The sequence below is a fragment of the Equus asinus genome, chromosome 7, assembly GCF_041296235.1.
Source record: "Equus asinus isolate D_3611 breed Donkey chromosome 7, EquAss-T2T_v2, whole genome shotgun sequence".
NCBI classification, from domain to species: domain Eukaryota; kingdom Metazoa; phylum Chordata; class Mammalia; order Perissodactyla; family Equidae; genus Equus; species Equus asinus.
Genome location: NC_091796.1, coordinates 48,050,789 through 48,078,010, shown reverse-complemented (window position 1 = coordinate 48,078,010; position 27,222 = coordinate 48,050,789). Strand labels below are relative to the sequence as shown.

Below are 27,222 nucleotides of genomic sequence, written 5' to 3'. Positions count from 1 at the left end.
ATAACAGATCTAAGTGACACAAAGCCATGCCTTTAGTTTAAGAAGAAATCAGTACATACGTGAAGAAGAGAGGATATCAGTTTTGACAGCAGTTCATATGAAAAGACCTGGGCTTTTCAGTTAACTCATTATATATAATTCAATGTTAGGACAAAAGTTGCTTTGTGTGTGCGTGTGTTTTCTTGTTGTCGTTTGGGACTTCTTGGTGGTTTCAGTTTTAAGGAAGAGCTTCCTGTCAGAGCTGTGAAACAATGGAATGGGTTATTTGAAAAACACTGACTTCCTGTCATTGACTGTATGTTAGTAGAGGCTGGATGAACACCAGTCGGGGATATGTTAGAAAGGACACTTGCCTGAAAGGGACCATGGACTGAGGACCTCTGAAGACCAGCTTCTTCTCTAATTCTATTATGCCAAGATACTTATGAGAAAGGCCAGCTTTTTTGTGTGTTTGTGTACATGCTGAGATTATATTCTCAATTTATTTTTTCATCAAACATATTTATAACCTCAAAAGATTGCTTTTATTATTTACTGAATTATTTTGGCTCGTAAGGAAAATATGCTGTCTTTAGTATTAATCCTTAATGAATTTAAATGTATACTCAGATAATTTTTGCTTAGTTGTATATTTTCACTTTTTTTGGTGTCAAATTTCACATCTATATTCAATAAAGTCTTTTGAGAGATAGCCAAGTAACTGATTTTTTTTGGCAAGCCAATGGCATGTCAAATTTGAATTTATGTTGGAAAGCTGTTTTGTGGACATAGACGCCCTAATAAATAGCCAAATTACCACTTCTCCCCAATTTGGATATGGAAAAGTGAGTATGTGTTTGGTTTTTATGTCTAGAACAACTTGAGAGTGGATAAATAGATTTTCCTGTGTGCTGCTCTAAACACTTGCAATTTTGCAACAAATCCAAATGTGAGAAATTTATCCCCAAAGAATTATGTTAAGTGGTTGAAAAACTATTACTTAGGATCATCCACTGTGTGCGAAGTGTTTTACAAATGTTATCTCATGTAAGCTTCAAAATAGCACTGTAGATATTAACATCATTTCTATGTCATAGGCACTAAAATCAAGGGCATCAGAGTTTAATTTGGTCAAGGTCATGGAATCAGTAAGTATGAATAACAAATTTGAGATTAGAACCCAAATCTTCTTGTCTACATTAAACCTGTTCCTTTAAGCTTTCTCCAAGTTCTTCCAGACCCAATTCTTTTGTACCATAGTACAAAATGATACTTAAATTCAGATATTTTGATATTTACTAATATTGCTTCTGATTTCTGTTACAGTATTTCAGCATATTTAACTATTCTAGTTTTTAGTAACTATCTCAAATCCAAAAATAGCAGCATTTTTCTATTTTAGTTGATAAAAGCAGGAATAATTTATCTGTGTCCTGGACTATTTGTGAATCCTACCTCAATTTAAATGTATTTTGAGAGGTAAAAAACTGAAGGATCATCAGGAAACTATTACTCCTTTTGAAATTTAATTTCCCTCCAGCTTTCTATGTGAAGTATTCCTGAATGAAATGCCTAAACGTTTGTAGTACATCAGAGAAATGGAGAAATGCTCCTCACTTATGGCTTAACGTTTTTTTCCCTGAGGACTCAGCAAGGATGTTTGTGTGTCCCTGATTTGGGACACGTGGATCCCCTTTTAGGCAGTGAAGCAGATGATTATCACAGGATAGATTATAGAATCATGCTCTAGGCTAGTTCCTGGATGGAATATTATTTCCTTCCACATTTTCCCCTTATTCTTTAGTTTTCTGCCTCAAGCAGAACTTCTGTTGTATTTAAAAATAGTATTTATATTTCATAGTAAGCTTAAAGGAAAACAAATATGGAAAAGTATTCAGAAGAACATAGTCAAGGTACAGTTTGTGTCAGAGGGAAGTTGTAGCAGTCACTGAAGTAAAGCAATTAAAAATGGTCCTGGGACTCTGACTTTTATTTTCCACACTGTTTGTTCTAAAGCCACGCTTAAGTGTTTTTTCCTTATAGTCCAAAGCACACATTTGAGTTTATTACTTAAATTATAATCCTTATTAGCAGCTTCAATTTTTTAAATACCTCTAACTTCAAGAATTTTTAAAACCTCTAATCATATTGGACCATATAAAGCTAATAACCTAAATTTATATCCTAGTCTTCCTAGTCTCATTTTTTTTATCTTAGCGATAAAATAATGAATTAAAATCAAGCTTTTGGACATTCTGTGTTGTAGAAGTTATCTCCAGTGTATTCCATGAATGAAAAATATACACTCTAAACTTACTTTAATGCTTATATGAAATACCTTTCAGTGTCAAATATTTATGGAAAAAAATTCTGCTTTGACCCTAAGTTTTTATTTTGCCCAAACCTCACTGTAACATCCTGAAGTTGTGCAGGTGTGGCGACTCTCATTATTATAAATATTTGGCACTTAGGTAATACCTGTTTTGTAAGGAACAAGATGGACCCTTGTAAATGAAAATGGACTCTGAAATACATAACTTTAAAGAATCTTTATTCTGAGGTTTTTGAAAATATGTCCCCATGGGATGATTGATGCTGAAAATGAGCCATGTTATGTTCACTTTTTTCTGTTGAGGATTTAAAACTTATTTATTTAGAAATTTGGTGCATAAATTATTTTCTTAAGCTATTGGAGTATTTAACTGCCAGTCATTTCTATGTTAGTTCCTACATTACCTCCCCAAGTTATAAATTTGTGTTTTCTTTGGGTGGCAGAGAAGTGTCTATATACCTTAAACCATACATAATTAGAAATATAAATGTGCTGAATACACACAGATTAAGCAAACACCTATATTGTTACCTAAAGTTCAAACGATTATTTTTGGATTATTTACAGTAGCTGTAGATAATCTACATCTGATACTGTAGAGCTACAGTATCACTCTTCATTCAAATTTAGAACAAGTAATTAAAAGTTATTTATCTGTGATTGTAATTTTTCTCAAGAAACATCATGTGCAAAGTTTTTGTGCCAGTGCTTAATAATAAATTCTTTCTCTAAAAGCAAGTAATTGTGGAGCCAGAAGCATTCCCCACCCCCCTCCCTGCCCTTGGGGTTGGGAGAGGGTTGCTTAGAAAGTCCAAAATGCTGTAAATTTGTTGACAGTTTCACTTCACTGACATCTGAGATGTTGATTGCACTCCACATCACACACAATACTGAGGGACTTACTCTGTAAGGTTTCTGGCCTTCCCCTTTATCATAACTGTGGAGTCTCACATTGGTCTGATGGAGACAGATTTAGAACGGTTGTTGTTTGGAAGCTCTTGATAAACACAGGGAATTCAAACACAGGTTCTGTCTGGAAATTCCATAGTGACCATCACTCATCTCTAATAATTTAACAAATGGAAAAGATCACGATAACGTGCCACCCATCACATCTGTTTAACTGTACTCCAGAGTGGATCAAATTGTATATAACAACTTTTATCTTACAGGATTTACACACTCTGAAAGGGAGTAACACTTCTTCCCCAAGCTTTTTTTTTTTCTGTTTATTAATGTGAAATTTTGAATTTTTTTCTGTCAACTTGCAAAAACAGAAGCCAGTTTAAGAGCCAAAGCATTTATTTGGGATCAAAGAATTGCAATATGGGGAGCACAAATTCAGGCAGAAACCTTAATAGTGTCTCGCTGGAGAGTAAAAGTCAGGGGCTTTCAGAGGCAAAGAAGGGAGATTGTATTACAAAGAATTTTAATTGGAGTTGGAGGCGGAGAGCTAGTCTTTGCTAAACGCTGACTGGATGTTCCTTCTCCTGCTGATCTCAAACAATTGCTCATAAAATAATTGCTGGTTTGGCCCAGTCCAAGGTTCAAGACAACAAGGCAGTTTCTCTGGAAAGACAGCTCCAACTCCATTTTAAAATTGCTCCATTTAAATCAATTTTGACATTTCCCCCTTTTGATTGAGATCTTTCTTTGAAAGCATCACTGATCAGCCATTTGAAAGCATTACTGATCAACTATTGGAAAGCATTGCTAGTCAGCCATCAAAGTATCATTGATCCCACATACTGAAGAATGCTCATTCCTGGTATATCACGTTCCATGTAGGAGGGAAAGTCGTTTCCTTAGGAGCCTTAGGCCACATTTGAGCATCCAGAGTGCCAGAGCAAAGCCTTACCATTAAGTTCTTTTAAGGGCAAACATTATCTGTAGTTCCTTGAAATTTCTCAGTTGAAGGCTCATAAGCCGCAGCAATCATTTGAAAGTGCTGAGGAATCACTATCCAAATGGTGGTTTTACAACGTCAAACTATGCAGAAGAGACAAAGTTGTACACCAGTGAGAATACCTATAATAATAAACAAAATGCTAAATCCAAATTGGTGAATTGATCTGACCCAGGAGGTAATTCCTGAGGGTAGCCAGCTAAAGAAATCAAAGAACTATGGGATGTCTGTTGGCAGTGCATTTAACCATTTGACTTGCGCTCAAATTCTGTCTAGTTCTCTCTCTACCTTGCCAGAGGTGTTTAGCTAAATTCAGCAAGAGGTATTTACAATGGTTACTAATGCTACATTTTAAGCCAGTGGGTTCAATTGATTAGGCAAGAAGTTTTAGAATCTTAGCACAAGAGTAATGGCAGAGAGACTGGTAATTAAGTGGTAATTAAGCATTCTCTAGATTCATGTACAGAAGGAGGGGTCTCATGACAAATCTTAGAAAGATTTCCCCCTTTTGTAATAGATTGGGAGATGCAGATGACAGTATTGTCTTTCTAAGAAAGAGAGACAGAAAATAAGATAAGAAGCAACCACAAGTGAAAGGTATACAGGCCTGGTCTGGCCATCTGGGGAAAGCTGTCTGCCTCAGGTGTTGATTGCTTCTCTTCCTTGTCAATTTGTTTTGGAGGCCTCCAGGGCTTGTACAGGACCAAATGACAGGGAAGTTTTATTTAGCTGTAAGCTGTATCTTCAAGGTTAAATGCCTTTTAGTTCTGCAGCAGTGTCAGTGGTTAGGAGCACTTGATAAGGCCCTCTCCATTGTCTTTCTCTGATGATGCTTCCAGAATATCCAGTCACCAGGCTCTAGACTGTGACCAACATGATGCTTTATATTGGAATCCAGGAAAGCTTCTTTAATGTGTTGATGACAGGCTTGAGTATGAGACATCAGAAACTAACAGGAGCTGGTCATGCCAGCATAAGACAACAAGGGATCAGCAGAAGGTTGTGTACCAGTAGACATTGATCTGCTGGTGACTGTCTCATGTGGAGTGAGTTTATGTTTTCCAAAGAGGGTACTGCAGTCAGTGAGACCAAGGGCAATGCCTTAGGCCAAGGGAGTCCAGTCTACAGTATATAACAAAAGCTCAAAGACAATTAATAGGACTAGAATCCCATATCTACAAAGATGCAAACATAATTTTTGTCACTACAATTACCCTCAATTTTTTTTACCAAAGATAATCATAATCACAGTAAAACTAGTCTGTTTTTATTAAAAAATTGGCCTGATTAAGTGAAAATAAGAATACTTACTGAGAGTTTCTGAATTCTAGAGGGCTCAGGTAGGGAGAAAATACGAATTTTTCATTTTTGTTAACAAAGGTATATCTTACCAAATTGTTGATAGCTTAAGAGACAAGATTTCTTTAAATCTGGAAAAACAAAACATTAGAGTGTCCTCCTCAGTTCATGTAGTCCCATGTAATTAATATTTGTTCTTAATCTTTTGTTTCTTTTAGGAAGCCATTAGTCTCTCCATTAGAGTTCTGTTGTTTCTTACCCAGTTCAGTTTTATGATCTGAAAGCTTATCAGAAACCTGTATTCTATAGTATGTCAGAGTCCTTTCCATGAATCTCTCTGAAGATGAAACATATTTACAAAAGCTTCAGAATAAAACAATAACTGCCTATAAATGATGAAAGACTTAAAATAGCATGGTTAAAGATTTGATTACTATGCAACTGACAAGGAAATGTGGTTATTTTTGTGGTATATAATATTTTAAGACAGTGACTAGAATTATGACTGATAACCTCATACCAGGACATATTAGAATTTTAGCAATTGTATATAATTTTTTTAGAATGGTTATATTAATAACATTCATCCAGGCACTATAACTTAAGGTTTACTATCACTTATTTGACAATACTTCCCATGTAATTTAACATATCAAATAAGCCTAATTAGTTTAATCTCTCCGTTTTTATAGGAAGAGACAACAAATTCTTTGAGAAGTCACAGGGACCCTCTGTAAATTCTCAAAGTTACTTTCAGGTTAAAAAAAAAAGGACTTTATTTAGAATTTGAATTTGGGGAAGTTTTTCAAAAATATCAAAAGGCTTTAAAACACTTGGTCAAATAGCATCATAGGTCACTGTAAAACAATGCTTAGTTATACATTCAACCAAAGTTACAATCGAAGATGTTAGGAGCAAAGAGAGTTAAATAGTTAAAAAAAAAAACAACTTAGCTTTCTTAATAGGCCACAGCTTTTTAAACATAAGAAATTATTTTGATAAAACAAAGTCTCTGCTTTTTAGGTAGACTACTCAAAGGTAAAGAAAAAATTTTCATAATCTCTTTATCAATAGGAGACTAAAAGCCCAAGAAACCTTGTCTTTTTGATAGGGAGAAAACCAAATTCTAATTTTCACCAGCTTACTTTTGATATTAAAACTCATTTACTTAATTAAAATTATTTCAATCTAAGCCATGTTGACCTTACACAAAACTCTTTTCATAGGCTTCCTCTTACAAAAAGTTTCTATAACTTTCTTTTTTACAATCAGAATTTCCTCTTTCCTATAACCAGTTTCACTTTAGGACAAATTTAACTTCTTAACAACAACAAAAATTTCCATTCCTTATACCTTCTTTATTGAAAACATACATTTTTCTCATAGCATATATTCTTTAATGTGGCACAAGACATGTTTACTAATAGACCCAAACATCATTTAGTTTTTCTGTAGTAAGAAGCCAAAAGTAGATAAACCTATGTTTAGTAATTAATGTCTAATATTTTCTCTTGTTTGGAAATGATCTAGACATTCCATAAATTATCATTTTGCTTAATTTAGCAAAACTCTAAGGTTTCAAGTTACCAAAAGGTTTTGAAATTATTTTTAAGTACATACGCCATAACACAAAGTCATTGTTAAAAAGTTTACCTAAAAAACCTTTTTATCTTACTTACATTTATTTAGTTTCCTTGTTCTTAATAAGTATGTTTAAATTACCTATAAAAATTTCATGAGACATTAGACAAAGTCAGCCATTAATTTTTTTTGCTGACACATTTTATAACAAAGATAACATGAATTTGTTTGACTTTTGGTAAACCTAGGTAGAACAAAAGTTTTATATTTAATGCTAATAACTCAAAAGACATGCCTATTTTAACAAAACCAACAAACAAATTAGCTTTAATACTGAATATTCCCTAGATCATGTGATCCTGAAGTTCATTTGGGTTAGCTTCTCTTATATTTTTGAGAGTATATTCAATTTATATAGTGCTTATTTGTTTTTAAACCAATAAAATAGAGCTCTCTTGTAAACTAGTCTTGATAATACTACCCACAGGTAGAAAAGTACCACACATTTATAACAAACATATATAGACACAGACATAAACACACAAACAGATGCAAAGAAAGATCTGATTGCCTCCATTTTAACATTTTCATAAGATTTTTGGGCAAGGGTCCTTCCATAGCAGTCTACATCTCCAAAAGCTTCTTTTCCCCTTTTTTTCCCTTCAGTCTTAGGAATTGGGGATGGTCTAGATAACAGTTCTCAGAGAGAATACAAGCTTTTTGAGATAAACAGGGAGTTAAGTTGCTTATCAGAGGACTGACATACCCATCCAATTACATTATCCTTAATTTGTGTCTTTCCCTCTGGGTATGTAGTTTTGTTTTTGCTTAGTGGGGAGGGGGAGCCTAAAAAAAGTTCCTACCAGGCTCCAAATATCAGCTTCCAATTTGGCCAAAATTCTCATCATAAGTTACTAAGTCCTTTCAAATATCTTTCAAGTTTCAGCCGGGACAAATAATAAATATTTCTGGCAGTATTAAACAACTCCATTAATTTTTAATTTTAATTTCTCCTTGGTTGTTCAAGGGAATAACATAGCAGTTTACCAGAAAATCTCTCAAAGTCTTGTTAACTTTGTGAAGGGCCTACACAGGGGTCCTCCTTCAAAGGTAGACATGGGGTGTCTGTAAGGCCATTAACTTAATGGACCTTTGTGTAGTCTTTTCTTTTAGGTACCACTTATATCTTAAATTTTCATTAGCTTTTTGCAGTGAAACTTTCAATAAGGCTATTTTGGAATTTTAAAGACTTTGCTTTTAATTGCACTTCTTAAATGATCTTATCTAATTGCAAAGTTCCTTCTAATAGCCATTATTTCCCTGAGGGCTGGCAGTAGTTTCATAGAATCCTAGCCAAAAGTGGAGTTTAACCCCCATTTCTGCTCAGCCTTATTTGGCCTCAAATGAAGTGCAACCCACAATTCTGTCCCACCATATTTTGGGCCCCCAACCTAGTGGTTACCAAGACTAGCTCTTAGGACACCAAACAAGCTTGTTAAGATTTTGCTGTTCTTTGCAAATAGTTACAGCTTCTGGGACCATAGCTTTTAAGCAGATGTGCTGGAAGGTAGCACACTTGATTCTTTAGAAATTAAACATCTTATTTCTGGTCTTGAATCTGTATTTCTCAAGCCTAGTATGCAAAAAGATAAGTTTGAAAGCTGAGAAGAGCCCCAAGTGGCCACTGTAATTTTAAATCATATTTAGTATTATTGATCTACTGGAAAAAGGTTTACAAGAGGAAGGACCATAGTTCTTAAATACAAACCCAGTTGGAGTTTGCAAGGGAAGAACTTCCTCGGAAATTTTAAAAGATTAAATTCCAGTGTTAAAGCTCAGCCAGACAAAGAGACAGCACTTGCAAGACCCAGGTTGTTACCTGTGATTCTGACCCACTGGCTACAGCTGTTTGGATGAACAACACAAAAGACAGGATTTGAGCTTTCACTAGATAGGGAATAAACCTTCAGACAACAACAGCCATAGCTGGCTCAAACAGAAAAACCCTTCCAGATGGCAATAGCTGTGAGCCAGCTTGGAGGCAATTGTCTCCTGTTCAGTAGACCCCAGGTTGGGCTATTGCTCCAGAATCTCAAATAAAGGCAAAGACCTCAACCAAAAGGGAGGGAGGTCAGAACCTGAGAGGACTCATGAGTGGAGGAGCTGATGGTTTGTGGAAGCCGTGAGCTCACAAGGGCAGATCATTTTGGTACCAAACACGTTTCTAGAAGATGCCAGTCTACAAAGGTGAGATTGCTTCAGATCCCACCTCTGACACCATTTGTCAACCTTTAAAAACAGAAACCAGTTTAAGAAGCAAAGCATTTACTTGGGATCAAAAAATTGCAATTCAGGGAGCACTGATTCAGGTAGAAACTCAAATAGTGTCTCACTAGTGAGTAAAAGTCAGTGGCTTTTAAAGGCAAAGAAGGGAGGTTGTATCACAAAGAATTTTAATTGGAGTTGAAGGCAGAGAACTAGTCTTGGCTAAACATTGATTGACTGTTGATTCTGTCTTCAAAAAGTCCACAATCCTCAGTCTTTGTAATCAGGATGCCTGTTGTCCTGCTGACATCTCAAACAATTGCTTGTAAAACAATTGTCGTTTTGGCCCAGTCCAATGTTCAAGCTAGCAAGGCAGTTTCTCTGGAAAGGCAGCTCTGATTCCATTTTAAAATGGCTTCACTATAGTCAGTTTTGACAGTCTAAGAAATTCTTCTGTCCTGGCTAATGTCAGTGAGTTGTCAATTTGTTCCTAAGTATTTATTGGGTTATTATGGTGAAGTACTAGAGTGGTAGAAATAGAGACAATGACTTGACAAATTTTGAATAATATTTTCTTTTAAGTAAAAAGGGAAAAGCTGGCTAAAACCTTGTGTTTTCGCAAACTAGGCAAACAGAACTCCTGCCTCATATAAGAGGTAGATGTAGGGCTTTACCACTATAGGATTAAGTATGCAGCTGGCTTATGTCAGTGAATTTTCCCTTGAACATTTTGGATATAAAACAGAGGACTTTATACGTAGTATAATTATTTCGTACATATGTTTTGGTCTATAAACTGGTTTATATAGAAACCTATGTTCTTTTAAATTGTAGGTTAAGAATATCCATAGAGGGGCTGGCCCCGTGGTTGAGTGGTTAAGTTCGTGCGCTCCCCTTGGGCGGCCCAGGGTTTCTCCAGTTTGAATCCTGGGCGCGGACATGGCACTGCTCGTCAAGCCATCCCGCATGCCACAACTAGAATGACCCACAACTAAAAATACACAACTATGTACTGGGGGGCTTTGGGAGAAAAAGGAAAAATAAAATCTTAAAAAAAAAAAAGAATATCCATAGAAACTATCAAGATTAATAATACTGTAGGGGGCCGGCTCTGTGGTTGAGTGGTTAAGTTCGCGTGCTCTGCTATGGGGGCCAGGGTTCGGATCCTGGGTGCGGACATGGCACCACTTGTCAGGCCACGTTGAGGCGGTGTCCCACATCCCACAACTAGAAGGATCTGCAACTAAGATATACAACTATGTATCAGGGGGGGTTGGGACATAAAGCAGAAAAAAAAAAAGATTGGCAACAGTTGTTAGCCCAGGTGCCAATCCTTAAAAAAAAAAAAGGAAGATTGGCAACAGTTGTTAAAAAAAAAAAAATAATACTTTTGTTTACATAAAAGCAGGAATACATTATTCAGTAGCTGTTATTCTGGGCTTAGTGTGCTCTTATCTGAGAGGCTTCATGAGTATTCTGAAATAACTGCAAAACTCACCAAACAAATGACAATGATTACCATGAAATCAGACTTCTCACTGAGATTTTTCTCTAATTAGTGGGAAACCATGACGCTTGGACTTATGTTATTTAGATTGACTGAGGAAATCCTTTTTAAAGCCTAAACTAGACTATATCATATTTTCAAGAATTACTCAGTGGAACTTTTTTTGAAGTCTTGTGAAAATAAGTAAAATCAGTTTTGAAAAAACTGGACCACATTTGTCTGCAGATTTGGAGCTCAAAAAGGCCATAGTATTGAGAATAACAGGACTGATAAGTATATTTGTTTTCCTGCAGGTCATAAAGCCATGAGAATTACTCAGAATGAATATTGAATGCTAAGATTTATGTCCTAAAGCATTTAAAGGTGGTTAGAAGCTGAATTGGCAGGTGAAAAAGGTTCAGTTACTCTGTAAAGAAGCATGTCTTTATGAAGAAGAGAGTGGGAGTGAGGTGGAGTAATTATCAACTATATTGGAAAATCTTACGTAAAAGCAAAATCCTGCAACCTGCCCTTTATCACCTGCCCTGCCCTCCCAATCCTTTTACACAGCTCTATTTACCCCCGTAAATCTTAGGATCTATATAATTGGCTTATTTATGATGTATATTGTTTATATTCTGTCTCACCTATTAAAAAATGTCCCAGGTGCTGAGAACATTGCCTGGTGTGTAGTGGGTAATAGATAAAATATTTTTTGAATGAATGAATAAGCCAGAGGCCAAGGCCTTTATCTTTGTGGTCTTCAGTTTATTCATCTAAAAAATGAGAGCTAAATTGGACACTCCAACCCACATTTTCCCAGAGTAACTATGAGGATAATTGTGATCATAGACATTATCTTAACTTTCAATTGAGATGGGGCTGCATCTCAAAATGCCATTGGTTTGAAGTCAAATGTATTTTCCCATAGGTAAAAGCAAAAACTAAATGTATTTAGATTCCAAACTCTAATAGGAAGACCATTAGGAGGATGGGATTTTGAAGTCAGAATACTAGCTCTGAATCCCAGCATGCAATTTTCTGAGTCTTTCTATCACTTAGGTTGTATTAAGGGTCGAACCAGAGAATGTATAATATATAGTGGTTAAGAGACTCAGCTCTGAAGTTTTATTGAACTGGGCTCAAACTCTGACCTAGTCTTTGGTAGCTGACAAGTTATGTAAGTTATCAAAATTCTTTGAAATCCAGCTTCTCTGCTATAAAATGTCAATAATAAGTAGCACTTCCTAGCATTGTTATAAAGATGGAAGTAAAAGTTTATCAGCCCATCATTAGTCAATGGCAATAGGACTAAGTTTTTTTGGGCCAACTCTTTTGCTGAGAACAATTAGAAAACTGGACTATATATATAGCTGTCTATTTAAAGTCAGTAGAGAATCGCTACATAGTAGTCCATGATCCAAGAAGCACAGAGCTGTAAGCCCTGCATTTGGGGCCACTTTTCTCCTTAAGACTGAGTGTCTCAGCCTCTCAGCCTGTGCTTTGGTAGCTGGTAATAAATATCAAAGAGCAGAGCTTTCAAGAGACTCATAGGACTAGATGTTGGGCAACTAAATTGGAGTTTAGGGCTTGTCATGGAGAAGGTAAATACCCCAGGCTTAGGAACCCCAAAGGCCACATCCCAGCTATTAGGGTGAATAGAAAGTAGACCAGCTCAAATCATTTCAATGACTGATTAGATTAAGGTAGTCTGGATTGCTAGCACCCCAAGCTTATCTGCCTGTCAGAAGCTCATCAGAAACAACTAGGCTTATGAAGAGATGGCAAACCTGTGACCAAAAACCAAGAGAAAACACAGACACTAAATCTATAGGGTATATAGAAAAAGGAGTTGAGCAATATGTGCTTTAAAATAACTGTGATTAATATGTTAAGGGAATTGGAAAACAAGGTTGAGAATTTTGGATACTATCATTTACTAGAAATTCTAAAGTTGGAAAGTCCAATAGCTAAAAGTTTTTAAAAACTCAATAGATGATTTAAACATATTAAGAGAAAAATAGTGAAAAGACAGAATAAAATATCCAGACTGATGAAAAGAGAGACAAAAGATGAAAAATATGGAAAAGAGCCTAAGAGACATATGGACATGGTATACATATAACTTAACATGGAAGTGGAGGCCCAGAAAAAGAGAGAAGAATGAGATAGAAGCAATGCCTGAAGAGATAGTGCCTGAGAATTTCCAATATTGATAAAAGACATAGGGCAGAGATTTGAGAAAATTATAAATGTCAACAAAATAAACACAAAAAACACTATACCTAGGCACATCATGGTCAAATTGTGAAAATCAAAGACAAAGAGAAAATGCCGGAAGCAGCTAGAGAAAAAAACATGTAATCTTTAAAGAAGCAACAAGATTTTGATTTGATTTCTCAACAGAAGCAATGGCAGCCAGAAGACAGTGACTTGGTACTTTTGAAATCCTGGAAGAATTCTGCCAATCTAGAATTTTGTATCTAATGATGACAGCCTTCAAAAGTGAAGACATAATTCAGATATTTTCAGACATATACAATTTTATCAGCCCACAAAATTCTTTAGAACCCCGAATAGACCAAAAGAATCATATTTTAAATCAGTAGACCTTGACCAGCATATGCAGTGATCTTTCTGTAAAAATCATGTGCTCAGAGTTTCAATTTGGGATACCTAGAACATTTCTTCCCTCTGCCTTTTCACCCCATTATAGCCTTGACAGTAGTAGCCTTTGCTATTATAGCCTTGACAGCAGGACAAGGCTCCCCACCTCCCCCATTTCTTCTACCAGCTGGACGGTGAGTGCATGGTGATTGTTTCTTCCGGCAAAGGAGGATGAAGGGCGGTAGAAAGGCATTAGGGGATGATATTCAAGGGAGAGAGCGAGGGAAGAGAGTGAAGCCTCTGTGGCTCCAAGGTCTCTGACAGCTGTGAACCCTCAGGGCTATTTCTCACTCTGAGTGAAATCTTTTACCTCCTTTCCCTTCACAGGACTGCCAGGATGCTTCCTTTCTACTTTCTGTGGTTTGGGGGCCACGATTTTTGCCTTTGTAGTTACCTTAGCAAAGAATCCTAGTCTCATAGCTTTTTTCCCACTTTTTTGATCCTAAAATAAGCACAGAATTCTTTTAGTTTTGCTTTTGTTTTTTAAATCAAGCAATGAACTATTTTAGGATACAGAAGTAAAGCTCAGCTGCTTTCTAGAGATACCCTGAGAGCTAGCGTATTCATGTCAGTACTGGACCAGGCATAGTACCTTTGACAGCCCACGGAAAGGAGAAGGGAGGGCGCCTCAATGAGCTCCTCTACAGAAAAACAGATTCATATGCCAGCCATCTGAGGTGTATATTAGTTTGCTAGGGCTGCTGTAACCACAGACAGAGTGGCTTAAACAATAGGAATTTATTGTCTCACTGTCCTGGAGGCCAGCAGTTCAAGATCAATGTATTGGCAAAGTTGATTCCTTCCGAGGACCTTGAGGGAGAATCTCTTCCAGGCCTCTCTCCTAGCATCTGTTGGTTTGCTGGCTATCGTTGTTATTCCTTATCTTGTAGATCCATCGTCCTTCTCTCTCTGCCTTCATGTTCACATACTATTCTTTCTGTGTGCATGTCTGTGAACAAATTTCCTCTTTACATAAGAAAATCAGTCATACTGGATCAGGGGCCCACTCTGCTCCAGTATTACCTCATCTTAACTAATCACATCCGCAATGACCCTATTTCCAAGTAAGGTCACATTCTGAGGTCCTGTGGCTTAGGACTTCAACATCTGAATTTGGGGGGTGGACACAATTCAGCGCATAACATTTGGCATTTCCAAGAGGGTTGTTTTTATGTAAGGAATGCATGAAAGTTTTAAAAGCCTGTATTCCAGGCTTGTCTCTGAATATGTGACATCTTAGACCTTTCAGGAGAATGTTTTAGAGATTACAGTTTCCTCCACCCCAATATATTCTTCCCTTCTTATATAGGAAGAGATTGTCCTATATACTTTTTATTTGGCTTTTATTTGGGTTCAGGTCCCCTGACCATGAAGACTACATTTCTCAGCCTCTCCTGCAGCAGGTGTGGCCATGTGATTGCTTAGAGTCTAGACCAGAAATCTCCAAAAGAACTTTCTGTGATGATGGAATTATCCAAACAGCAGCCACTAGGCACATGAGGCTGCTGAGCACTTCAAAGGCGGCTGGTGTCTTTGAGGAATGAATGTGAAATTTTATTTAATTTTGGTTACTTTAAGCTTACGTTGAAATAGTTGCATGTGGCTAGTAGCCTCAAACTGATCCGCACACCTCTAGACAGTGCTCTTTGCATGGAAGTGCTGGGCACAAGTTCCACCCAGTGCCTTTAGCGGAGGGGCACACCCTTCTCCCCCTTCTCCATTCTTCTCCATGGATGTGGGTGTGCCGGACAGAGCCCCATCTCCACAGTGAGGATCAAGGCCACACCTTCGGACCATGAAACCACAGGCTGGGGGGACGTGGAGTCTCTAGGGACATCATAGAGCAGAGCTGTCATTAGTCCCAGGCTACTAACACAGACTTCATCTCTTTGGGAGAAAAATACTCTTGTTTAACCCACTGACATTTGAGTTTTCCTGCCCTTTTTGATTAATCTAATCCTAATTAATACAAGAGGTAAAAGCCAAGTATAATTCCTCAGCATCATTAGTGATGGTAATAGATTAATACTTTATAGCACTCCAAATCCTCGCTGTCACCATTAAAATGAACCACTTTGCAAACAAGAGGCAGAGTTCTTGACTTAGGGAACCCCAGTCTTCTATTCCCAGGATTTTGAGAGGGTGCTGTTACCGGAGCCCCTTCCATCTCGCCCCCATTGGAAGTAACACCCAACATTGACAACATGTCCTGGAAATTTCTCTTTGGTAAAAAGCTTAGGGCAATTTGCCAGGGTCCCACTCTAGGGTAATTTGAGATATTATCTGAATTATCTTTGATATTTCCTGATTACAACTTAAATGGTCTAAGTTTGCCTAGGATGAGATCACTTGCATTTGAGGAGCGACTTCACTTGGTGTGACATGCTTTGAAAGCTATCTAGCTGCTCCAATATTTGCCTTTGGAATTACTTGCCCAAATAGCCCCACAATGCCCTTGTTAAGAACCAAGGAGCTCTGCAGAAACAGCACTGGGATGTGGCCAAGTGAACTGCTGCTGAAAAGGGAGTCCACGGGAGGGGGTAGAATGGTTTTTGTCCCTGCCCCATTACATTTTAGCTGGCAGAATTTACTACTTTTTAGCTGGCAGAATTACAGCAAGCTGTGTGTGTTAAAAACCACTATTCTTTTGTCAAGCTGTTTTAACAAGGATTTGGTCTTTAAATAGTAATTGCTCATTAAGTGCATTTCTCCCTACAGTCTGGAACCTGCTTGGTCTCCTTGTATACTTTAGAATATACAGATATGTAAGCCAATAATATTTCTGCTTTAACTGAGATTATGGATATGTTAAAAAAAAAAAAAAAAACCTACCTTGGGACTATGTAGGAAATGCATGTCTTGACTGTGGTAGGACTTGGAGCCCTATTTAAGTGTAATTACAATCCGACACCATTTGTTCCTAATAGCCTAAGCTGTTTTAATGGGATAGCATATGGTTTGTGCTTACAGTGTCACAGGCAGAAAGATGGGACTTGCTGGGAGAGTGACTCACTTGAACAACAGTTTACCTGAATCTAGTGCTTTGTGGTTTATAAAGCATAGATATATATTTAGAGATATTTTTTAAAATCTTTGCAGAAATCCCTAGGGTTAAAAAATTCTGCTTTTAAGTGACATTATTTAGCTCATGAGGCCAGATCTGTCTCTGCTTTGTCAAGCATTTAAAAACTTCACTTAAAGCAAGTTGGATAAAAACCTATGTTTGCAGATGGCTTAAGAAGCCTGGTATCTAGTATTATAATGACAGTTAATGTTGGTTAACTGTTGCTTTTTTGATTTGGTCAGCAAGGTCCTTATTCACTTTAGGTTTTTAAGACCTGGTAACCTGCTAGAGAAAAGTTTCCATGTAAATCCCCAAATATATAATATCTTTCTAGGTTTTGCTAAGAAAATTGGAATTACAGGATAGTTTTGTGACTAAAGGATATTTTTCTGTGTTATCATTTTGATAGCTGTAAAAGGAAATACCATGGGGATAAATTTAGTTCTGATAAGCTTTAAATTTATTATAAAATTTATATCCTTTGTTCACTTTTACATTCTGTTGTTTTATTTAAAAAGAAAAAAAAGAATAGGGGCCAGCCCGGTGGCGCAGTGGTTAAGTTCTCACGTTCCGCTTCAGCAGCCCTGGGTTCGCTGGTTCGGATCCCGGGTGCGCACATGGCACCGCTCGGCAAAAACCATGCTATGGTAGGCGTCCCACATATAAGGTGGAGGAAGATGGGCACGGATGATGGCTCAGGGCTAGTCTTCCTCAGCAAAATGAGGAGGATTGGCAGATGTTAGCCCAGGGCTAATCTTCATAAAAAAAAAAAAAGAAAAAGAAAGAGAGAGAGAAAGAAAGAGAGAGAGAGAGAGAAAGAGAGAGAGAGAAAGAGAGAGAGAGAGAAAGAGAGAGAGAGAGAAAGAGAGAAAGAGAGAAAGAATAAAAGATTTCTAAGCCTCTTAGTGAAACAGGCTTGTTACAGGCTATTTTTTTTAACACACCATCTTTTATACTGCCAAATCTTCCTCCAAAGTACTGTGGATTAACCCTTTCTACTAATTTTGAAGCCACCTCTGTGCTTATGTTACCAGCCACAAGCAGGTTTGTTTGCCCAATGCGCTACAGAAGAACCAGATGCTGAGGCAAAGGTCTTTTGCAGAAAGAAAGTTTATTTCTTTATTGCAGGACAGCCAAGCAAGGAGACAGGAGGCAAAACTCAAACCTGTCTCCCCAAGTGGCTTTTGTGTGGGATATTTATTGGGGAAGTAGACAGTAGGAGGGAGGGAGTAGGAGGGCATTGGACGCTGAAGTTTTAAGAATCTTCTGTGCAGGCATGACTGTCTTTCATATTTCCTCATGGGTCACATGTGCGAATTTGGGGGTTTCTATGTGTTGCATGCAGTGGATATTTAGTCTGTGACATCTAGTTTACGATTGGTCATTTTAGCTTCTCAATGCACCTGCATGTTGTTTAGTCAGGCTTGGTGGCAGTGCGGGGGCGTTGTCAGCAAGTCTTTTCCTTATCTGCAGCGTCCTTGCTATTCTGCAAGACAAACTCAGAAGCTTTGGTTAATCTGTTTCTTACTTTAACCTCGTGGGTGTGGGGTACAGTTTCACTTGCTGGTGTTGGCTAGTCTCTTTTTTCTTCATACTGTGCAGCTGCAAATTGAGTACCGTTCCTCACGTCAGTCTCCGCTCAGGTGCCCAGAATGGCTCTTTATTAGCTATTATAGCAAATAAACTTTTCTATTTGACATTTAAGACCCTCCTGACATTCTCACCTCAACTGTGCCACACCCTCATTTTATCCTACCCACCTGTTGGTCACTTCCAGAACGGTTCTTTTCCCTAAAAATCTGGATAAAATGTGTCCCAGTTTATGACCAAAGTTTATTTCATGTGATTTCTTCATTTTTGGACCAGTGCATATCCACCTAGAATTCCATCCTTCACAGCCTCTGTCTCTAACAAAACTGAACTCCCAGCATAACTGAGCCTTTCAGTGTCCGGAGTTGAGCATCGAAGGCCCAAAATGATAAGATGGAAGGATGTCCCCTTGGGAGAGGAACAAAGACAGTTTCTTCTTGGTTCCTATGACAGAGCAGAACGCTCCAGCCTGTGTGCCCCAAATGGGCTCTGGGTGTGCCTTTCCCCCCAAGAGGACAGAGACTGGGCTTATCACCCCGACCCCAGTGAGCTGTACAGATATTTGTTTCCTGTATGTCCTGTGACCTGAGGAAGGCTGGGTGCCCAACTTGAAGGCCAGTATCAGTCTGTTTTCAGCTTATCTTTCCAACCTGATCTACTGACTGGACAAATGTCTGTGCTCCTTGACTCACAATTGTCCTCAGACACCTTTTAGGTGGATCCGACCTTGCTAATTGTGTGCTGGATGCGTCTGCCATCGTTTTCCATGAGCACCTCTCCTGACATCTAGTCTTGTAAATAGCCTGAAATGTTAGGGTCACACTGGACTTTTGTTTATCCCTCCACCCCGACGTTTAACTTGGTTGGATTTTCATTCCCAGTGATAGTGACTTTTGTTCCTTTCTATACATTGCCACTGCCATCACCTGCCCCTTTTGGCTCTGCCACTCAAGGTAAGTGATTTCACAGCCTGGGGTCTTGATTTCCTCATCCAAAAACAAAAGGAATCAAAAATCAGGTTTTTTACATGTAATTTTAGAATAAGACCTGTGTCTGGAAAGATAATTTTTTTTTGCTTACAAATTGGGTAGAAAGCATATTCACTTCAAACCCCAGTTTTTTCATTTATGAAGTGCATACAGTTGTTCTCTGATAGAGTTGCTGTGAGCATTAAATGAGATTTGTCTTTGCAGTGTGACTTGCACAGTGCCAGGCAACTAGGATACAGACTGTCCCAAAAGCCTGTATGCAAACTTGTCACTTCACTATCTAGTATATGATTCTTACTCTGTGAAGAATTTCCTCACAACTGCCTCTCTAATAGTAATCTTTACTTTTAAAAAAAAAAAAATTCGTACTTCTTAGGGGGCCGGCCCCATGGCCGAGTGGTTAAGTTCACGAGCTCTGCTTCAGCAGCCTAGGGTTCGGATCCTGGGCGTGGACATGGCACCGCTCATTAGGCCATGCTGAGGCAGCATCCCACATGCCACAAGTAGAAGGATCCACAACTAAAATATACAACTATGTGCTGGGAGGATTTGGGGAGAAAAAAAAAAGCAGGAAACAAAACGAAGATTGGCAACAGTTGTTAGCTCAGGGGCCAATCTTTAAAAAAAAAAAAATTTTGTACTTCTGTTACACTGAAGAAATAATCACAAGTGAACTGAGGTTAACCAATGTGAAATATAAGTTCTGAGGGAATATAGGGAGACCTTATTTGGTGGGTGAGCTGATCAGGGAGGCTGTCACTGAGGAAGTGATATTTGAGCTGAGACCTCAGGATTGCAGGAGTTTGTTTTGTGATAAAAGGCTTTAAGAGTATTCCAGGAGGAGAGGTGTGCAAAACCCTGGACTAACAATTGTGACCCAGGCCAAGACAGTAAAAAGCCAATGTAATAGGGTTCTCCAGAGAAACAGAACCAATAGGAGTTATATATATGTATATATCTCACATACATATATCACTACATATGTATAGAGAGATCTATTATAAGAAATTGGATCTCATGATTACGGAGGCCGAGAAGTCTCATGCTCTGTCATCTGCAAGCTGGTGACCCAGAAAAACTGGTGGTGTAGTTCTGAGAATCAGAGGGCCGATGGTGTAAGTCCCAGTCTAAGGGCAGGAGGCTGGTGTGCCAGCTCATTCACTCAGGCAGAGAAATCAAATTCTCCATTCCTTCATTCCTGTTTGTTCTGTTCAGGCCCTCAATAGATTGGATGATGCCCGCTCACATTGGGGAAGGCCATCTTCTTTGTTCAGTCTACTGATTCAAATGCTAGTCTCTTTTGGAAACACCCTCAGAGATGTACCCAGAGACGGCATTTAGCCAAATATCTGGGCACCCTGTGATCCAGTCAAGTTGACACACAAAATTAATTATCACAGCCAGTACGGCTGCCTCCAGAGGGGAAGAATCAGAAGGGGGGGGGGGTCTGTTGTTCTCTCCCTTCTTTGAACTTGTTTATCTTGGATTTTCTTTTGGCTAGAACCTACCTCGCTGTTTTATCTTGTTTCTTCACAAGATCCTAAAACTTTCAAACAGAGACTAACTGTGCTTCATTTCCAACTTTTGGAGAGAAGACCAGTCTTGTTTACTAGGTGGTAGATTCTTCCTATTAACTGTTGAGCTCCATGAGAGCAGATGCTGCTTCCATTGTGTTTACCGCCGTATCCCAAAACTCAGTACACAGCCTGGTACACATTCGATGTTTGTGCATATTTGTTGAATGAATGGCTTTTCCATCCAGCATTTACCAAGCCTACTTGTATCTTTTTTGATTATTTTCCTCCCTCTTGTTCCCCTTCCAATTCACAAACATATATATATTTATAATCAAATGAAATGATTTTGGTTTTGACTCTTATTGGAAGTCTTATCTTGTAAGAATTAGCCAAGATTCCCGCCTAACTTAATAAACCAAGTTAAATTCTGCTGAATGCATTTTTGTGTTTTCTTGGTCTTATAATATTTGTGGTGTGATTCTGAATGTCATTTGGTCTTGGATGGTATGACATTCTAGGAAAGTACATATGATAGGCCTTGTTACTTTCTTCTTTTTTAATATTTGTGTGATTTTTACAAGCAGGAAACATGACAATAGTTCATTTTAGGTTTTATTAATGTTGGACATGGTCTCGTGAGCCATGGAAACAATAGTCAGAGAAAACTACCTATTGAGCTCAGATGTCCTTTGGCTTCTTAATTGTGGCCACTTTTCAAAGAATGCGTTTTCTAAGTTTATTAGTTACTTTGATGGATGCTCTTGTCTTAAAATCTATTTTATGTATATTTTGTAAGTATTCTTAATTTTCTAACCTCACTTTAAAGGAAGAAGTCACTTAGGAGTTTCATAATTGGGAAGGGGTAGATTCTGGAAATGTTATGATGAACAAGACATGAAGGAGCAGTCTTACAAACCTTTGGTTTAGTAGAGTATTGAAGTCAGTTTGGAAGGGGATACAGATTTTACTTAGTCAAAAAATTTGATTGAACCTGTTTGGAAAAATTAGCAGTTTTGTAAAAACATCCATTGAGGGGCAACCAGGGATCTCCATATCCCATCTAATATTTGTGAAAGGAAAAAAAATTGAGGTAGATAAGTTTTGAAAGCTGGCACATCGTGATTTGAATGCTAGTTACTGTTATTAACTTGCTAATATAATCTTGAGAAACTTAACTCTGCAAGCTTTAGTTAGCTCATCAGTTAAGTGAGCACAATGCTCCCAATATGGTAGGGTTTGGGGGTATGAGTATTAAGTGAGGTATATTAAGTGACTGCTACACAGTAGGTGATCATTAAGTGTCAAATTCCCTTCTCTTTCCCTATATGTAATATAAGCAGGGTTTAAATCAACAGAGTTCATATATAGTTGCAGACTAGCTTTGCCATACTAGCTTTAAGAAGTTTCAAATGGTTAAACTTGCTTCACTTCAAAATGCCATTTTTATCATTATTCATATTTTGTTTGGGCTATATTTGCTAATGTTTTTGGTGGTGTCACACCATTTTCTGTTGGCTTAATTTATAATTCTACTTTCTCTTTGGCTGTATACATACTATTTCATTTTGGGGCCCGTTACACTGTCAGATTTTTGGCTTCACTCACCTTTCTTCCCTTCTCCTCTCTGGCCCATCTCCTCCGATTTTGGCACCGCTAACAGAACTGGTCGCACACGTGCTCCAAGTCTACCCAATACATCTTTAATGGCGTAGTATTCCTTTTAATTTTTCAAAATGACAAGTTTATATTTCAAGTATGTGAAAATGCCTTAGAACTTCATGTTGCATACAGATTAGTGGACATTTTCAATCTTAAGCAGTGCTGTGTAGCTGTGTTTTGATTTTTTGTTTCTCTTTTATCTTTTCGTCATACACCTCATAGTTTTTGTCATCAATGACTCATTATTAAGAATTCTAATGAGTATGGCACTGTGCTGGGTCTTGTATGGAACAGTTTAAAGAAACCCTGTGCAATAAGTCCCCAATTCCTATGTGCTTATTCGAGGCAGAATTTCACAGACTATGAATTATCATTGTTAGGTGCTTGAGTCTAAAACAAATGAGAGAGTGTGTAAATAGTAAACAAATAGACATGAGTGTCATTTACCATAGACTAGACTTCGGGCTCCCAAGATATTACCTCCCTTCACTGTCTTCATTTTCTTGAGTATCGAGATGTCAAGTTCCTTTCCATGTTGCCAGGAATAAGCGGTAGGCAGTTGTGCCACTTGAAAATAAGGTAACAAGTCCTTTGATGGGATTGGCCATTGCACCACCCGTGATAGTATCTTTGCAGCAGTGTTGCTTTATTCTTTTCAGTCCGTTCTCTCGAGAAACAGGCAGCAGGAGTGGATAGCAATGGATCAGGGGATCTCAGGACAAGAAGGAGGTGGGACACACCTCCCTCTGAGGAGGCCAAAGCGGGATGGAGGGTCTGTCTGTCTTCTCCCTGGTAGCTGGAATGTGAGTCAGTGACTATATGCAGCCAACTAGAAGCTTAATGCATAAAATAGGAAACTTCAGGGAATGACTAGTGGGATTAGAGATGATTTGCTGTGTGGCTTTTGCAGAGCACAGAGTGATGGGGGAGTCCAGTGTTCCTACGCAGACTGCTCCTGTGGGCTGATCCTATCTGCGTCTGCCCTCCGTAGGTCCCTGCCAAAGCATGGTTCCCCAGTCCACCATTTATTGTTACTATTCTGGTGAATTGGTCTTCTATTTAAATTTACCAGGGTGCACTTTGTGATATTTGGAGCCAAGAAACTGAAGATAATAATCAGACAAATCAAACAACTAGTAGTAAAAACACAGACAAACCAGAGATTGGCTTAGGAAAAAATTAAAAAAAAAAAACAGCCAGAATGAGCCAAGGTAGATCTATTAGAGGTGAGAATGTAAGGTTAGGGCTGGAAGTTAGAAGACTTACCAAAGAAAAACACAAGTTTGGTTTTCCATTTCCAGGTCTTTGAGGAGTGGGATATTGTGATCTGTTCAATCAGCATGGTTGTCTTCCTAGTGACAAGGAGGACCAGGAATGAGAAGAGGAAGAAGAAAATGGCGACGCATTCTTTTAGGACATGGATAAGGATAGTCTTCCTGCCGCGGTGAGGAGAAGAACATGGATGGAGGAGGACTCCACATGGAGGAGTAACTGAAATGCTGAGCAGCTGATTGAATTCGGGTCCAAAGCAAAAATAGGATTTGAAGACAGTGCAAGAATTTTGTGCAGTGTTTTTCATTTGGCTTTTAAACTGATTCAAAATAAATTGAGATAAAAATTGTCTGCCCCAATCTCTTTATTTCTTTTCTTAAATATTGTTTGCCCAATGTGTGACCAAAATTTTCATATAGAAAATCTTGTCTCCAAAAAATGACAGGATACAGCTAATGATGTTTGTGTTCTTTACAAATCTTTTATTTTGTAGTCCCTTACCAATTATCTGCCACTCTCTATGCGGGAAGCTAAGGTAAGAGTTTAAAGAATACAGAATTTTAAGCTGAGAGGCCACTATGGTCATACCCTTTTCCACACAAACCATGCTCTCCCTCTCGACTTTCACTTGCACAACTTTGTTCCAATTTGGGTTCTCTGTAAGATCCATCTTCATTCCCTCTGTTCCCATCAGACTTCTAGATTTCCTCGTACCTTTTGGCCAAACACCATTGTTTTCAACTTACTGAGTGGAACAGTAGATGCTGTTCCAGCTTTGGTATTAATTTCCTCTCCAGTACAGCATTGCTGAGCTGGAGAGCATGAGCATTTCCTTCCAGTTTCGAAGGGAGATTTGCTCTCTCAGCACCCTGCTGCAGTGGTGCTGAGACGGTTCCTTGTGGCTGCTTTCCACGTAAGGTCAGGTTTATGATGCAAGTGGCAAAGCAAACAAGCGGTTAATTCTGCAAGTCCCTGTGTTTTGCCACAAACATGCCTATCTTAGTGTATGGCCTCTGGGAGCACCCTTGCTTAACATCCTTCAGTTTCTAAAGGACTGATTTGTTCAGAACTATTGGTAGTTGATTCTAGGAGTCAATTTTCTCTGGTATCTATTTGAGGAAATAAATCTCACTTCTCTGTTCCTTTCTTTAATTAACTTGCTTCTTTTGTCATCAAATCTTTGTTTAATAAGTCTATAAAGGATCTTCGGTGGTGTTAAGATGTCAATGCTTTTTGGGGACAATTTAAAGGATGACATCTAACGTGTCGGCTTTAGTAAAGATGCACTTTACTTAAGCAGTAGAAATGGAAGGAGCATCCACGGAATAGTCATCCTTCTGTAATTATGTATAATGATTACACTGTAAGGAAAACCTCTTCAGGGTTAGGAAACCAAGGGTCAGGTTCCACCTCTGCCGTCATCTACCTCTCTCCTGTAGGCAAGTTAGAGCAATATTCTGATGTCTTCCTTTGTCTCTAAGATGGGATCACATTTTTGCCTTCCTTTGTCACCAGACTGTCGTGGATGACCGTATGGAATCATGAACGTGGCAGAGTGGTAATCCCATTCCTGCCCAGGGTGGGCCCCAGCCTGGCATTAGACTGCTCTGCTCTGCCTTTGCGGCCTGGTCTGCAGCCCTCCTTTATGTTATTAGTGCTGCAGTGAAATTTGATTTCACTGTGAAATTTGGCACACACAGTAGCCTTCTCACAGCGTGCTCTCTCCTCTCTGTTTATGCTCCCTGGACTCTATCTGTCCCCCAAAACTTGACCCATCTTCCCAGCCACACCTTAAATGCCTTTTCCCCTATCAATTCTCCCTTGTTCTTCCTAACTTGTGGTGGCCTCTTAGCAATCTCTGGTACTATGTCACCTTCTCATCACAATACTGAATTATAGTTGGTCACATATGTGTCCTGTATTGCTAACTAGATTAAAATTGAGGGTCGGGATCCTGTGTTTTGGCATCTGTTACCACATGCACGGTGCCCTTGTATGGATTGGGAGTTACTGGATGCTGAATGGAGCGGCTTTGATAAATCAGGCACATCCCCTGGCCTTAGTTTCCTTATTTGCATAATACTTTGGATGGTCTGTGATCCTGTGTAGGAAAGTAAGTTGGACATCCTCCACTCTTACTAGAAACAGTTAAGGAGTGACCATCCTGGACAGCCAGGTGCCAGGTGCTGCTTTTGCAGTAAAATCAGGGTGCTCATCATGTAGTCAGGTAGACCAGTGCATGAACACACACTGTACAGTGAGAAGAGGGACAATCTCATACATGTGAGAATTATGGGCATTCAGGGGCTGGCCCTGTGGAGTAGTGTGGCTAAGTTCATGCACTCTGCTTTGGTGGCCCAAGGTTTGCCAGTTCGGATCCTGGGCGCAGACCTACACACTGATCATTGAGCCATGCTGAGGTGGCATCCCACATAGAAGAACTAGAATGACTTACAACTAGGATACACAACTATGTACTGGGGTTTTGAGGAGAAAAAAAAGGGGGGGAAGATTGACCACAGATGTTAGTTGAGGGCCAATCTTCCTCACCAAAAAGCATATTTAAAAAAAAAAAAAGAATTATGGGCATTCAGTGAAGAGCGAATAATCCAGGGATAGAGAAGAGAGCTAGTAAATTCTGAGGCAACGGGTCTTAAAGGACGAGTGAGCAAGAGTTTGCTGGGAAGGTGGGTGGGAAGTGCCTCCAATAAGTGTACAGGAGTCCAAGAGTCTGCTGTGTGTGGAAACTGGGAATGGCTGTGTATGGATATACTGAACGCGGCATGCAGAGCGGGTGAGAATGCAGGTGGAGATGCCCTTTGGTCATATGGAAATGACCTTGGAGAGCTTGGGCTCCTCAGGAGAGAGGTGAGTGGGTGCTGGAGGAGCGTCTATTCCAGATCCAGCTGATGCCATGATTGGATAGGGAAATGGCCATAGCAGAGGATCTTCCCTGCCCTTCAACCAGCAGAAGAATCACTGGGAAGCGACCTAAAATTCAGAGCCTCAGCCCCACTTCCAACAATTCTGATTCCATAGGTCTAGGGTGGAGCTCAGGATCTGTGTTTTAAGAAATTATCCAGGGCCAGCCTGGTGGCACAGCGGTTAAGTGCACACATTCTGCTTTGGTGGCCTAGGGTTCACTGGTTCAGAACCTGGGTGCGGACATGGCACCGCTTGGCAAGCCATGCTGTGGCAGGCATCCCACATGTAAAGTAGAGGAAAATGGGCACAGATGTTAGCTCAGGGCCAGTCTTCCTCAGCAAAAAGAGGAGGATTGGCAGGAGATGTTAGCTCAGGGCTAATCTTCCTCAAAAAAAAAAAAGAAAAGAAATTAACCAGTTGATTTTGACACAGGTGGTCAGTGAACTGCCCTTTGAGTAAACGCTGAATTGTCCCTAAGAGCTTTGTAAACCCAAGGAATTATAAAATTTGCACATTACCCATTTGTCATGGAGAGGGAGATCACGGATAGCTCTGTTCAGATTCTCAAAAGGATCCAAAAATTCCCAAAAGCTTAAGAATCACTAGCTAGAAGAAAAGCATGTAAAACAGAATGAGAACAGTGCTATGGCAGGAATCCTAGAGAACAGCAACCTTTAAAGAAATGTTTTGT

The 27,222-nt window shown here is 38.9% G+C and overlaps 2 long non-coding RNA genes across 3 annotated transcripts in view; one reads left to right on the top strand and one right to left on the bottom strand.

Moving 5' to 3' along the window:
* The window catches only part of LOC123287296 (uncharacterized), a 78,134-nt gene extending 54,172 nt beyond the window's left edge, over window positions 1-23,962 (top strand). Inside the window, exon 3 of one of the 2 annotated variants that reach the window (XR_011504496.1) lies at window positions 23,636-23,962. This is a non-coding gene — a long non-coding RNA (uncharacterized lncRNA). The remainder of the gene's footprint in view (window positions 1-23,635) is intronic. The other variant, XR_011504497.1, reaches the window with a different exon arrangement.
* The window catches only part of LOC106822897 (uncharacterized), a 46,811-nt gene continuing 43,142 nt past the window's right edge, over window positions 23,554-27,222 (bottom strand). The window contains exons 5-6 of the long non-coding RNA XR_011504499.1: window positions 27,050-27,137; window positions 23,554-23,686 (exon numbers count right to left, since the gene is read on the bottom strand). This is a non-coding gene — a long non-coding RNA (uncharacterized lncRNA). The remainder of the gene's footprint in view (window positions 23,687-27,049; window positions 27,138-27,222) is intronic.